We start from the raw sequence: 13,424 nt of genomic DNA on the forward strand, positions 1-13,424 counted from the left end.
ACATTTACCATCTTTGAATGGAAATACACTGAATATCAAATAGATATTTTAAATATTCTTCCCTTCGATATACCACAAGCGAATGGTAAGAGAATTCGCTTAACTTATGCTAAGTGTAAAACTGTCGTTAGCTTTCAAAATTCCTTACGTGACAAATATGCTGATATAATATATATAATATATACCTTATAGTGGTAATACAAAGCCCCTTCGAGATCAAGATAAAGGCGACAACGAGGACGAAAACAACAACAACAACAACAACAACAACAACAACAACAATAATAATAATAATAATAATAATAATAATTATTATTATTATTATTATTATTATTATTATTATTATTATTATTATTATTATTATTATTATTATATTACTAACATAAATCTACGGTGTGCACTCACAGATTTTCAATGTATCGACCTTGCACGAAGGAGACTAGTATAAGCAGTGCGTCTTATTGTACTGATTTTATGAAAGAAAAACAGAAAATTAACTCTCTACAACAACATATCTCTAAAATCTTCGCACGCTTTTTTCAGGGCATCACATACTCCCCTTCTTCCTATTAGCAACTGAAGAAAAAATCCTCCTTAAAACCTATGCAATGAAAACAATCCCGACTTCCGTAATGAACTCTCTCTCTCTCTCTGCGTGTGTGTGTGCGTGTGTGTGATAAATGCTCTTACAAAAGACCCTCCCGGAAACTGAGAGAATATTCACAGAGAAAAAACTCTTCCGATTTAAGGGATTCTGTCAAAGTATATATTTTAACCACTGTCCTAGACTTTGCCACCATTCAAAAACGTACATTTATAATGATGTGTGCGACGTACTCACATACAGGTATGGTTTCTTAAAATCACTATAATAAAATTGCGAGACTTCACATGGAGTGTTTGCTTAGCATAATTACCTAAAATAAGTTTTGTTCACTTTACGTGAACTGCCTCGAAACGTAGGTGAAATACGACGAACAGAGAAAAATCTTGGCAACAACGAAAAGTTATACAGATGAAAAGTTCTTACAATTCAGAACTGCTGGTACGAAGGAAGAGAGGGAAACCATAAAAGTGCTGGCTAAATCACGGAGAGGGAAGAAGGTGCTTGAACGGGGAAGCGAGGCACCATGCTGGAGTAAAGGTGATTAATTAACTGTTGGGAGCTTTCTGTCGTCACGGAGTATAGGTGAGTGACACATGTTTGTGTAGGCGTGGGTGGTTCGAGTGGTTAAGGGTGGCGAGGGGGGGCTGACGCTCTGCTGTATGTGTATATTCAACGGCTGACGTTGTGGACTTTTTGTGAACTGATGGTCCAAACATAATACTCGAATTAAAGGATAACGAGGCAGTAACTCTTCCCTCGTGTTTCTCTGAAGCCATCCTTTCTTAAGGGACACAAGAACATTTCTTGAGAGAGAAGAAAACTGTTCACCAAAAATATTTTCCTAAGTGTTTAATCTCACTTGATGTCATCGCATAATGGGAAAAGCGTAGATCACTTTGTTCAGTCTTCATCTTAAAGGAAAAGGGGGATTTTTAAGGAAAGCTCGAAGGGCACAGGAGCTTTAAGGCGAACTTTAGAGCCCCTGGAATAAAAATAAGGGGGATATATAGCCCATTCAACTATGCTAGAGCAAGGTGAATGTTAATTAATGTACTAAACGGATAATAAAACTCCATACACAAACAGTAGTAATTAATCTACTAAATAGCATGTTAAGTGTATCAGTAATTATATTCATTACATGACAACAGTCCTCCAAACATAATCTGTATTCCCTGTTATCTTTTGTAATTAAATGAACTCCACATTATTTGGACGCTTGAGGTGAATGGCCCCTGAAGGCTTGTTCCACAAGAATAGGGGTTTGTCCTCTGAATAAATATATATATATATATATATATATATATATATATATATATATATATATATATATATATATATATATATATATATATATATATATATATATATATATTAATAACAATAACAAAGTCTGCAAACTATTCACATCAACAAAACCAAGTTTTATTGTGTCTATATTCAAGCATCTTTCGACATCTGAAACTGCAATACCAAACAAGCTTGTGTTCATTCCAATTCTCCATCATCTCACTTTAACGACCTAAAGCTTCCAAATTCTGTTTTCCTATGATACAAAGGCTATAAAAAGACGAGGCATATTCTATTTGCAAAAGATGAATCCCGCAAAAAGACTTCATTTTACTTAAGCAGATGAAACGTATATTTTCGGTTTGTTCGATTCGTCATAAAATGCGTGGTAATTGTTGCATTTGATAAAGAACTTATATAATATTTCCTAAATAAATTTAATACGCCCACCGGAGAGACAGACACATTGATAGAAAGACATACTAAAATCCATTTTACATTCTGCCACCCATTTACAAGGCCATACGAACACGCAATGTTTTTCTCTTTGCCTCCAGTTCGTAGTATTTCAAATAAATCTTACCTGCGCCGAGAATATTAAATTTCCCGACATCAGACTATTTACTCCAGTTGCGCTATACTGTGGGTCATAATTTCCCCTGGTATGTAGCAATAATAATACCAGAATTACTAGTTTATATCCTCCACACAACACATTCCTTTAACCTTCCCCCTGTTTCCTGCAATGCTAATGTTACAAACATACTGTGTGCAAATAACAAAATTATCTAAATGCTTGAGCATTTAGCCGTTCAGGTTGGAATTATAGAGTAATGGAGTAATTAATACTCTTGAAAAAAAAGCATACTTAAACTAAAACTACAAATGATTCGATTTTATGCAAGATCTGGACACAGATGAAAGTGTGATAAATATATCAAACGCATTTATAAATATTCTGTATTTTTCTTTGAAAGGTTAAGACTGTTGATCGAAGTTAAAAATATAGATCCCCTATATTCTTGGGCGTTTCCAATGATTTTCACGTTCATTTCTATTAGAAATGATTAGTTTTAAAAGATAAACACCCCTTTACGTATAATAATTGTGGAGACCACATGGGAAAATGGATGTTTGAAATGGGGAGAGATATGAAAACCAGATTAAAACCCTGGGATGTATCCTAACCTAACTATAGTGCTGGGGCCTACCTGACTGGGGTGACAGGATGGGGGTGAGGGAAGAGACGTCGCCTCCTTTGACTCCTCCTCCTCCTCCCTCTCCTCCTAACAGTGTGGCCTAGGACACCGTAAATATATATATATATATATATATAATATATATATATATATATATATATATATATATATATATATGTTATATATATATATATATATATATATATATATATATATATATATATATATATATATATATATATATTAAATAAATAAGGAAGTATGAAGGAAGGATAAAAAATGTTGAACAGTCTGAAAAAATTCTCACTCTTTTAAGTAAATTCAGCAGTCTATGGATTAACGCCATGATTACCATAAACACGATAAAGGATTTAGTGATTCGTATCTTGATATTTTTGCTTCGCAAAGAGCTCTTGAAGGACGGGCGACTTTTCAGATGGTTTCTGATAAGTCGAGATTGATATGGTTTGATTTGTGAGTGTTGGTCTAATGATCTGGCACTAGAACCGTTGTTATTCACTTACCACAATACTAAATGAGTAATTACTATTTAAAATAAATGATTATCAAAAGAAAGAATTACTATTTAAAAACAATATATTAACTTTGCTACAATCAAATATCATAAAACATCCCAATATATTTAATATATCCCATTACATTATTGTCATCAACGTCATCATTTAAAATTTGATCCTCCGCTGTTTACAGTTTTGTCTATTTTTTTTTTTTTTTTTACTGATAATTTAATGTCTGCATCTGATATACATGAACCCAGCGCTGGTAACAGTAACATCGACTGTGGATATGTACTATCAGCACTTGGAGACCGGCATAAAGTGCAAAGCATTAAAACTTATTTGATTGTTTAGAAAAGTCTACGTTCAGAGATGTTTTATTATGTGCTCTCTTTTGAGCAGCCCACGCGCCTATAAATATGGAGCTAAATTCTACCCTATTGTTCACAACAAGTTTGTATCAAGGACTCCCACACACCCCTCTTTCCAATAAATAAGCCCTGACATAATATGTTTTATTTTTTTTTTTATTTAACACAAATATAGGCCAATCTCCCTTTCCTTCATGTATGGGGGGGGGCTCTCCACTGCTTCATTGTACATCACATCGGAGATCATCTTCCCATTAATTTTTTACTTTTCATTTCCAATAACTATGGACTTCCGATGTATTAATTTCTCCAATACTTCCTGAGTATTATGATACAATGAACTTTAACAAGCATGTTGTTTGTTGTTCAGAGCAATATGTATATTGGTCACCCCAATGTTTTCATGGTCTTTGTTCCATAAGTAAGGAAGAAAGATGTAAAAAGTATATACAAAAATAATTTTATATCATTATGTAGCCTAAGCTTACAACATTCTGTCATCCACAGAAAGTCAATCAAGTTACACGAGAAAAATCTCAGAATCTACGAAGTCTACTACAGATTTAGATATGTCACACAAGTTTATAAGTCAAAACGACACGCGGATATCCATCCCGTGTGAATGCCACACAAGATTGTAACTAGCCTTATTGAAAAATTGAAATAAATTAAAAACCAGATATAATATCTGCACTTTCAGCACCAGATTTAGAAGTACTGTAGTAGCAAGGGGAGTTGTTGCCCTCCATTACCTAGACACATTTCTATAGTACACTTCCCCAATCGCCCCATGAAGTTGATAGTCCCTATTCTATAGACTTTATTTCCCTCCGGTATCGGACCGGCCAAGGGGAGTTTTTTAGGCACCATTCAGCATCAACAGAAGAGGACAAATAAGCAAATAGCACGGCCTGGGTACATTCTCTTACCAGGAAAGCAGTCCATTCACCAAATGCTCAACAAGCCTAAGGCAGTGGATGACGATCCACGAGGCAGTATTTCTGCAAATTTATCGAAATTCTTTCCTGGGATTTGTCTATATTTTCATTTTAGATATAATATAAATAAAAGTGAAAAAATTGAAGCTCTGACACACCAATAAAAATATAATTAGTTTCTCGAATACTTATGTCAGACGAAATGAGATCGAAATAGTTTTTGTGCATAACTGTGTAACATCGAGCGGCCCACTGGGCCCAATGTAAACACAGAAGGTTCCTTTGTCCACGCTTCGAACTCATATGAAATGTCCCTAGAGTTTGGACTTGCTGCCCTGCAGCCTAGAGCCAGCCACTCTTACCACTGACCCATATATGCAATATCCCAAGGGTCGGGGTGCTCCGCATCGACCCTCTCCTATGCGCCGTCATTTACATAACGCTCTGGTGTAAAAACATGTACGTATGTGTGTGTATGTATATTATATAAATATATGTATACATGTGTATATATAAATATAAATATAATATATGTATATATATATACAGTATATATATATATATATATATATATATATATATATATATATATATATATATATATATATATATATATATATATATATATATATATTAAAAGAACACGAATAACGTAACTCCACGGTGGATTTACTCCACCTTTTCTCACTGTAATAGGTTGGGGTGCCACATCCAAAAACTAATTACGAGTTGGTGGTAGCAGCATTTTTTTTTAATACAGAGAACGGAGAGACAGCTGCCTAATGCTCTTACGTATCCTGAGCCAAACAAAACCCGTAAAAGGATTGAGAAGGAAATGAATGAGTCCTGACAGCGATGCATAGGATGTGACCACCTTTCGAAAGAAAGAATTTAAGAATATGCAGCCTTTAAATGTTAGCTTTGATGCATGAACGAAGACGTGAAATGTAATCTTATTTTCAAAAAAGAATCTATGACAAATAAATAAAATGCCACTGAATTCCTCGCAAAAGCAATGGAAAATACAGCACTCCATGTATTCGAAACGTTTTTCAAAGTTACTGATATTAAATTTTCAAGAAATTTTATACACCTACATTTAGATTACCAAGAACGGGGTCCTTATATAACAAGGGAAATAAAGACATGCAAATGAACTGGAGTGCAATACTGGTAAATATAAAGGAAGAATATTTACTCTGAAAAACTGACAAAAAAAAAAATTACAAAAAATGGAAAATACATTCCCCTCTCTCCATCTCACGAAACAGACGCACATAAAAGAGACATTTAAAATAACTTCGCTGATCTACAATAACACACGCCATTAACCTTCTTCCTTCCGAAGGGCACCGACCTTCCCTTGGCATATTAATATCACAGCCTCCGGTAGTCCCTATGTGCCGTTCCTCCTCCTCCTCCTCCTCCTCCTCCTCCTCCTCCTCCTCCTCCTCCTCCTCCTCCTCCTCCTCCTCCTCCTCCTTTCACCACGCGCAGTTGCTCTTGATGAACATATTAAACTAATATTCTTCATTTATATGATAATACGAGCAAGGAAAAAACGAGAGGGTTTTGCCGGAATTAAGTTTGGGGCCTGGGCTGCATATTACCCACTCCATTTATCCTAGGATACGGCAACGGCAGGAAGTATAAACATGCTCGAATTTCATCGTTGCCTGATAAAGGCAAAATGATTCTGACGAGAATAACGGACGCCGGAAAGTGTAATATTCCTCTATGTCTCAAGTCATGCAAATAATTAACACGACAGTGTATTATAAAGTCACTTCGCATTATTCATGAGCACGACCGTACGGAAGTGAATAGTATGTGTCATAATTAAGGTAAACACGTAACTATAAAAGTTTAAGTATACCTTGGTTTAACCAGATCACTGAGCTGATTAACGGCTCTCCTAGGGCTGGCCCGAAGGATTAGATTCATTTTACGCGGCTAAGAACCGAACTGGTTACCTAGCAACGGGACCTACAGCTTATTGTGGAATCCGAACCACATTATAACGAGAAATGAATTTCTATCACCAGAAATGAATTTCTCTAATACATCATTGGCCGGTCGGAGAATCGAGCGCGGGCCCAGCAGAGTTCCAGCCGAGAACGATACCAACCAGTCCAATGAGGAACTACACGTAACTATAACCAGCGGGGCACTTGTAAAGGGTGGTGTCCCCCTGGCAGACGAAATACCGACTAAACGACAAATTGCATTCTTCTCTTGAGGCTATTGGCAATCCTGCCTTTCACTCCTATGGGATGCCGGGAAAAGAAAATAATAGCAGTCTTGGCCCTCTTTGTCTTGTGAAAGTCACCAAAGTTGAATAAAATACTAAGCCGGATAGTTTGGCAATGTGTGTGTGTGCAGAAACTGGAAGAACAAGATTGAGTGTGGGGTAGTTAAATGTGCAGAGCTACGGAAGAAATAGCTCTTCTAGTGTCTGAGAGACTCTGGGCTGTATAGCAGCATACAAATGTGTTATTCTCACTAGGTGTATATCGCTCCAGAATGAAAAAGAATGAGAGCGAAAATTGTGTTTTTGGGAAAGTCTGAATCTGTGCCTGGCTGGAAAATGGTGGTTGCGCTAGGCGATTTAAATACAAAGAAAAGTGACAAACAAAGCAATTGCATTTTTGGTAGCTATGGAGTCCGAGGAATATGCGAGAATGTACAGTAGACAGGGACTTGAAAAAATGTTTGGAAAAACGCTGGTTTGGAGAAAATTCATAATTTCGAAAAAATGTTTTCAAAAGCATACCCAGGGAAAAGAAAAGGTGTGGAAAAAATCTGCACAGCACATATGGAGGAAAGTTTAAAAAAATACAGGTTATGGTGTTTACAAATACGAAAATGTTCTACGTTCAACTCACCAGATAAAATGTTTTCCTCGGTTTTCTGCAACCCATCTCTCAAAAAATTATATTTCATCGTCATAAATCATAAAATAGCTTTCATACGGGGAATTGCTCAATGATTTAATGTATCTGACATGGTAAATGTTCAAGGAGAAACCATCCTTGCTATCAGTTATAATTTCTCTTCAGAAGTGTACCAGAACAAAATGGGAATACATGATCTTTGCAACTGTGACATGAATAAACGCAAACTCAGTAGCTTTATAGCTACCGACTAATTAAAAATTACATAAGAAATAATTTCTTTCTGCAGAAGGATACTGAGAATATTATAAAAACGGAAATATCTAAGCGAGCATAGGTTCATCCAGCAAGTACCGGAATTGAGCTTCAACGTCGGCCTTACGAGGAACCCTCCTAAGGCTTCCCACACCGAAGACAAGGCACCCAAGGGCGCACGCCATCGGGCGGATAGTCCCATCAAAGGAGTGATGAACGAGGCGAACTTTAATGACTAAAGACGGAAGTTCAACAAAGGCAACGAGGAGCAGACCTATGGTAATCACCACCGGCTGCCATCCCTTAATAATGAGAAAGGCACTGCTGCGTTATTAGATGTAAATAGCTATATATACAGACACACACATATATATATATATATATATATGTATGTATATATATATAAGTATATATATGTATACATACACACACATATATATATATTAATATATATATATATATATATATATATATATATATATATATATATATATATATATATATAAACATAGTATATATATGCACATATACATATATACACGTGTATATATACTGTATATCGAGTTTATGCAGTAATCAATTACCTATCACATTAAAAATTAAGTTTACTTTTAAATAAGAAATGCTACGAAAAAAATACCGACAATATTCCCATTCTTAATTTTTTTTTAATAATCACGATAACGAACACCTTACAACTCAAATGACAGAACTTCATGTCTATTAGCAAATTCACGACTTGACAGGAAAATACTGAGCGACTCTGAAGACTGATGCCGTATTTCCGCTGCTAGAAAAACCGCGACAAGAACTATACACATGAAGATAAAAATATTATAAAACTGATACCGTTATTTTATGCTCAAATCTCAAGATAAAAACTTTCTAATTAACGCTAAAAAAAAGAAACATCTGAATCATCAAAAATCAACAAGTCATTCTTTCACATCTAAATTAATTTAAAACTTTACTGATGATGTTCGGCTGAATATGATCTCATTGATTATGTGAATTATAGCAGACTGTATTATTAAATCAAAAGTAAAAGCCTATGAACCAAGCAACCTACTGCATTCGTAAAATAAAATTCATTTCTACTAATATTATCACATTAATATTAATAACGTAACGTGCAATCTGACTTTCATGAATTAATATGCACTCTCTCTCTCTCTCTCTCTCTCTCTCTCTCTCTCTCTCTCTCTCTCTCTCTCTCTCTCTAGAGCCACGGTGCCTCTCTCTCTCTCTCTCTCTCTCTCAGAGAAACGCGATCTCGCCTCATTTTCTCGGCGAACGCACAATTAGTCCCGCCTGCAGTGATACAGGCGGGGCAATTTAATTAAGTAGGTGGCGGGCAAAACTAACATTAAAGCCGAATCGAAAGACTCTCCTGCAGGTAAGCTGCGCTAATGAAGCGTCGCGAGCCTTCCAGAGACGTCCTCAGGTGTGCACTGACGCACAAGCTGGAAATGTCTTTTGACCTGAATTCACTTGCTCCAGGAGCAAGTAACTCGAATGGTGCGCCTCGGCTGGCGTGTTCCTCCTTCAACCAGGGAACTTGGAGATTCATTTCTTGAAATACGATATGATATGATGTGACAAAGGGTACATGTATGAAGTTGGTTGCTCTCACATTCCTACCATAAATATAAAAGTGTTTAATAGCTGCATAACTTTTGTATTTGGGGGGGGGGGTTCTGGAAGGAGGGGAGAAGGGGGATATATTTACGAACTAAAGCTCTGATATCTGAAATAAGAAATCCATAACGAAACTGTCACACTGTCTCTTCCACGGCATGTGGGAATTTGGAGGTAAATTTACTTAAATACAATATGACATGGAGTGGAGTAAATGAGGGACTGGATACATATTTCCAGGCTTATTAGTATTGCCCATGCAATATTTTTCCTACTCCATCTGCTACCCTTGAGGTCCCAGTTTCCTATCCTATCTCAAAGCGCCCTTGAGCCTTGATTTCTATAATTGCCTGAGGCCTTCTATATCAAAATGGGCTAAAGGTTGAGAGATCAACTGTTAAGTCTGGCAACAATAAAGTGGTTATAGGTAACTCGCTCGCTCTATCATAAAATGAAAAGGAATAAAGTTACACATTTTTAAATATGGCAAATATTATTAATCAAACAATAACCTGGGTCCATAAAATAAAAAAAAGGGTAAAAACCCTATTTCCCATTTTTTTTATTAATCAGTAGATATAACGACATTTTCTCTCAATTAAGGATGAAGCGTCAACATAGCCAAAACTGAATTATAAAGATTTACGCATTTCCCAAAAATAACCATTTCAATTTCTTTTATATAAAATAGGCGTTGCCTACCCATTTAACATACAACGAAACAGATACCAACAAAAATTATAAGGAATTTAAAGCTGAAGAAAAGAACTCGCGGAATCTAAATACACACACATACACGAAAAACTGCTAATTTGCATAGCGGACAAAAGAACAATAAGAGTTAAAAACCTTTTTACAGAAAAACACTGATTCTATTTTCTATTCTCTGATTTTAAAAAAAGCAAACCAGAAACATTTAACCAAGTAGGGAGTTCCAAAGGTATGACAAACAGACACAGTGCAAGACAGAAGTGACACAGTACTATGTTACTTAGACAAGTAACATAACCAACCAGTTGCATGAGCTATTCAACATGACTCGACACACCCCCCACCGACCATGAGGACTGACTGTCAGTAGTTTTTCTTCATGTATTAAGAAGAGTACATAAAAAGCTGAAAATAATTTAATAAAAGGAGTAATAAGATAATGTTACCTTCATCACTGACGTTTCAATTAAGAAGAGTACATAAAAAACTGAATATAATTTAATAAAGAGAGTAGTAAGATAAAAACACTCCATCACTGACTTCAGTTAAAGGGAGAAGTCCTTCCCAGTGTGCCTTCTTAGGATCCAGTTGCATTGCTTTCTGCCCTTTGCTTGTCATCTATTCCCTCTGGTCCCTTTTCGCCTGGGTTTACAACTTCTTTAACTTGCTAAATGTTCACCTCATTCAAGAACAACTTGGAGCAACGCCCACGAAATTCTCGGAATGTGACCCAGTGGTATCGTAAGGAAAAGGCAGAGAGAGAGAGAGAGAGAGAGAGAGAGAGAGAGAGAGAGAGAGAGAGAGAGAGAGAGAGAGAGAGAGGTTACTGACAAAGTGGTTCCCTACCCACGGAGAACAATTAAGCTGATGGCCTGAACCCAATTACTACTAAGCCTTGAGGTATACCAGGTTTGTCCCTCAAAGACTTGGGTATTCCAGTTAATTCCAACATATATTATCTCAATATCTTTCCTGCATTTAGGTAAGTCACTTCAAAGTCCCTCAAGTCTCAGGAAATAGCCTGCAAACTTGTACTTTATATATATATATATATATATATATATATATATATATATATATATATATATATATATATATATATATATATATATATATATATATATCAATTTCAGTTCATGAATGAGCAATAAAGTGGGATCACACACAAAAGTTTTTAATAACAATATCATAGGTTTCTCTTGCTGGAACACAATTAATGAAATACGACAGTTGCTTCGTAGTTACATCTAATCCAAAGGGTTTCTTTAAATTTTTTTTATGCTATAGAAAGAAGCAATACTCTTGCTATCTATCAAATAATTACCCATGTTCATTTAAACAGCAAGAAAATTCAACAGGTAGAGAAAAAGTCACAAACATACTGATCATCCACTTCGTAAAGTACAGTAAAAAAATAAACAAAACCGTTTTAAGACTAAAAACAGGTATAAGAAACAAGCTAAAAGTCTTTTGCCAATGCAGATATATCTCTCATACTCTTCCTTACACTAACACAGGAAAAAGTTCATTCATGAAAAAAGTATAGCCTATAGAAGTATTCTGACGCACAAAGCATGCTGACAGACTCCTGTTATGTGAAAAGATCCTTTATCCTTAAAATAAAAATATAGCTAATTTTACGTAAGCAAAATGTGTACATAGCTTTGTTTAACAGCAGAAAGTGTACACAATTTCAAACAACCAAAAAGTATGCCGGAGAACACAGGTAAATGCAGCAACCTTTAATTACTGGAACCAGCAAAAAGAGAAGCCGCCATTCCAGTGAGATTGATGAGATGTCAATACCATGTTTACCAGCCCCTCTAAGGTGGACAAACACATGACAGGGTAAAAACACACCAGCCCTAGTGGTGATGTCCACTGTAATATACTGGAGAAAAAAACGACTGCCTTAGGGTTATCAAATATGCATAGATATATTAATGAGCGCCAGTGTGATCATGCCGAAATGTGTTGCGTTTTTGCGGGAGAAAATACAAAGTCATCCACATTTCCTGGAAACAAAAGGGTGCAAATGTGAGGAAAACTCGGTGAAGAGTCAAATTGTTTTCCCTGAATGAGACTAGAAACGTATCAAGGCATTCAAAGCTCAATCATAATACAAAGAAACTAGCCAATTAGCATTAAATTAAAGTAAAGGAAGCATACAAAAATGAAAAGATAATTAACTGAAAAGGCAGTATTTAAATTAAATTAATATATATATATATATATATATATATATATATATATATATATATATATATATATATATATATATGTGTGTGTGTGTGTGTGTGTGTGTGTAGCCTATATGATAAATTCTTAACAATAACATATCATCAGAGAAAGCATTTTGTTTTCCAGAAAGTGCTTTAAACATGAGTGACAGGATCGAAAAACAAAACCTTCAGTGAAAAAGATTCAAGATGAAAAGAAAATACGTATATATATATATATATATATATATATATATATATATATATATATATATATATATATATATAGAGAGAGAGAGAGAGAGAGAGAGAGAGAGAGAGAGAGAGAGAGAGAGAGAGAGAGAGAGAGAAATTTAATGTTATAAAATGAGGAAGATATGCCAAGCATGAGCATTAATAGTAAATGAGCCATGTGAGTTTCATGCGAGGGTTACATCGTGAAAGCTTGAAAGTTGGAGCTGTCTATTTACAAAAAAGAGAGACATGATAAAAGAAAGACAGATATAAAATGAGAAATATATGGCGAATTTATTAAATTGAAAAGGGGAGCAGTTTTCTTTCGGTATCTTATCATACGCAACATTAATCCACAACAGAGACATGTTATCTGAAACCACCGTAAGACCACGAGAGTTTCATATCGTAACCTTTAAGGTGTTGTTAAACTGCATCTGGAAACGATATTACCTAGGATTTTAGATTCCCAGTGCAGTACTTTTAAGGATTCACTATATATATATATATATATATATATATATATATATATATATATATATATATATAT

This window comes from Macrobrachium rosenbergii, chromosome 41 (genome assembly GCF_040412425.1).
Source record: "Macrobrachium rosenbergii isolate ZJJX-2024 chromosome 41, ASM4041242v1, whole genome shotgun sequence".
NCBI classification, from domain to species: domain Eukaryota; kingdom Metazoa; phylum Arthropoda; class Malacostraca; order Decapoda; family Palaemonidae; genus Macrobrachium; species Macrobrachium rosenbergii.